This window comes from Nanorana parkeri, unplaced genomic scaffold, assembly GCF_000935625.1.
Source record: "Nanorana parkeri isolate BGI_ZX_2015 unplaced genomic scaffold, ASM93562v1 scaffold951, whole genome shotgun sequence".
Taxonomy (NCBI): Eukaryota; Metazoa; Chordata; class Amphibia; order Anura; family Dicroglossidae; genus Nanorana; species Nanorana parkeri.
Window position 1 is genome coordinate 221,294 of NW_017307219.1, and position 3,221 is coordinate 224,514.

Consider the following 3,221-nt stretch of genomic DNA (forward strand, 5'->3'; position numbering starts at 1 on the left):
TCTCTTCTCATGCTGGGCAGAACTTCTGTTTTGCAGCAAACTGCCTTGTCTCTGAAATGGATACATGGTGTCTGTGTGTAGGTTTGCAACCTGAGCCAGCACTACAGGAAGAGGCACTCAGCTGCAAAGGGAAGTTCTCCCCCAGCATGAGAAGACATGAGGATTTAAAAGGAAGAGCAGCAAAGAGAAGGGAAACTACCATGGATTACAGTAAGGCACACATTACAGTATTGGTTTATGTTAAAAAATCTGAGGGTTTAATGTCACTTTAAGTACCCTAATAATAAAAATGTCCCACTCGGCTGTAGATCCTCAAACCATCTCTGAATTCATGCTGACACTGTCCTTCCTTCTGGAGGGGGGCTACTTTTGTTAACCATGTTCCCTCTGTGTGTTTTAAAGTAGTCACCGCTCCAAGCTCACTCCTGTGATGGACTACAATCTCAATACAAATGTGAGATTGTAGTCCATCACAGGCACAAGCTTGGAGTGGTGACTACTTTACAACACACACAGGAACCATAGGGAACAAAAGTAGCCACCCTCCAGAAGGAAGGACCGTGTCAGCATGAATTCAGAGATGATTTAAGGATCTACAGCTGAGAGATACACAAATAAGCTACATTTTTGTAAATAGTTAGGGTACTTGAATACATTTTTAAGATGTAATTCCTGAGTTTAGGGTCACTTTAATGTAGCAAACCATGCTACACAGTTGGGTTGAGGTTTTTTACTTCATATGTGGCTTTTTGCACTCCCCAAACATAACATTGTTCTATGAAAAAGTACTGTAAAACATAGAGGTGGTCTTTAAAGAGTCCCTGTTACCAACTTAAAAGTCTTAAAGGAGAATTATGAGATGAGTGCTTTTCACTCACCTCATAGTTCTAGCCGACCTGTGACAATGAGACTGTCACAGGTCGGCTCAGTAGATCGGGAGGTGAGCGAACACATACCGGCGTTCGCTCACTTCTCGATCCTGTCACTGCAGAGAGCCGTGACAGGGGAGGGACTGGATTCCCTTCTCCGATCCTCCAGCGCTAACTGGCAGAACGGACGGGGGAGAGTACAGCTGGCTCTGCCTCTAGATAGGGCCAGCTGTCACTCACGCAGCTGGGCGGATCCAGACATAATACTACTGGTATACTGAGCTTAGGGTGACGGTAGGACGCTAGTTTGTGTCCTCCCGTTACCCTTAGGAGAACTATGGGGAAAAGCCCTAACGTCATAGTTCTCCTTTAAAGTATATTAATGCTTACATGCAGTGTTTTTCCTTTGCATCAGGGGCCTGCAGCTGCTCAGCTGTCATCTTAGGGTGTTTTGTTATCAGTTTGGGGATTATAGAGCATGCTTGCCCACCACGTTTTGTAATACATCCACACCTAACGAGAGAAGCAATAATGTTAAAGATTTCAGTTTGTGTCTGCCTGACTGTGAACTGCCGGAGGCCCAAGACTTTAAATTATAAGCTCTTACACTTGAATTGTGATGTCTTGGGAAAACTCTTAATTGGGCCATCAGGTAGTTTAGCGAAGTTTTATAATAAGCAAAACACATTTTTTTAAAGCTGTGCAGGTCAGGTTATTGTAAAACAATTTTGAATTACACATATACTGTATATTAAGGAATTCATGTGATATAGTAGGAATCAATATTTTCCTACACAAAACTCATTTCCTGTCAACCTGACACAAAGAACAAGACTGCTAATTGTTATTTACTTTTATGTCTTAAACTGTTGTAGCAAGGTGGAAGGTCACAAAAAATGCTGCTGAGCAGGTACGAGTATTTTCCTTAATTGAGAATATTTTTGGCAGCTCTTACTCACCAAGTGTAATTATACCTTATTTCATGAGAATTTTAGCATGTCGACTGAAGTATTGATTGATATAACACTACAGTCACTTTAGCATTAGCAGTCGTGGCGTAACAACCGGGGGGCAGCCGGTGCGCTGGCACTGGGCGTAAAGCTGAAGGGGGGCGCCGGCCGAAAATGGCACTTTTGGCTAAATACCGAAAGTGCCATTTGCTTACTGTTTTGTCGGCGCAGCCGTGATTTTTCCTCCCTGCTGGGCGCTGCTCTTTGTGCCAGCGGGGAGGAGAGAAAGTGACAGCCGGCTGAGCGCTGCGGGAGGAGAGCGCTGTGAGCGGCCGGTGTCTTTCCTCCCACACCGCTCAGCCGCCTATCACAATCCGGCAGAGCGGTGTGGGGGCGGACACAGCCCACGCTGTCGCAGGAGGCTGGGCTCTCCTCCCCGCACTGCTCGCTCAGCCTCATGTGACAGCGTGTCAGGGAGGAGAGCGAGAGCAAACTCAGCAATCAGTGATCGCAGAGTGTTTGTAGATAATTGAGGACATGGTATGGTTACTGTATCCCCAATTATGAATGAATGGGAGTGATCTACATCCCCTTCTGTTCATTCATGATTGTGGTTATAGTAACCATACTATCTTATCAATGAACAGGAACACTCAGCATAGAGGATTCCTGTTCATCGATAACAGGGGATACAGAAAAAGAGATTGCGGACTCTGTGTTCTCAATATCTTTTTCTATTTTAAAAGAGAAATATCAGGGGCCTGTTTAGACCCCCAATATTTCCCCAAAGCTCCTAAAAGTAAAAAATAAAAAAATGTAATAAAAAAAATTAATAAAAATAAAATTTAAATAAAAAAGTTTAAAAAAAAAATTAAAAAATAAAACGTGTGGGGGTGCGGGGTACAGTTCCAGTGGATGTTTATATAATAGGGGAAATTTCCATTTCAGTGACCCTCTAATAATAAGCAACATTAATTTTGCAAAGAGGTTACGGGCCATTGCAAAAGCTAGAGAGCAAACAATAGATACAGATAACAGACTGGGCCATCCATTAGTTAAGCAAACATTTCAGTACATAAAAGCACCAGGGCATGGGGGCTAGAATGAGCCAACAGAAAGAATTCGACTAAAGCAAAAAAGACATAAGAGGATGACACAAGGGAAAGGAAAAAGATTAAGTAGAAGAGGATAGGAAAAGCAGAAAAGTAAAGAACAGAGGAGTAGAAGAGTGAGAGAACCGGAACCTTAAATAGATAACCGTTAAGACCCAAAAGGTAGGTGGCCTAGAATAATTAATCCATGCGTATCCAACAATACTGTATAGCCATTTACGAAGATACGATCTTGACAACATTCTACTTCCCCCAAAGCTCAAGGACGAGGAATTCCATGAGCTTGCAAT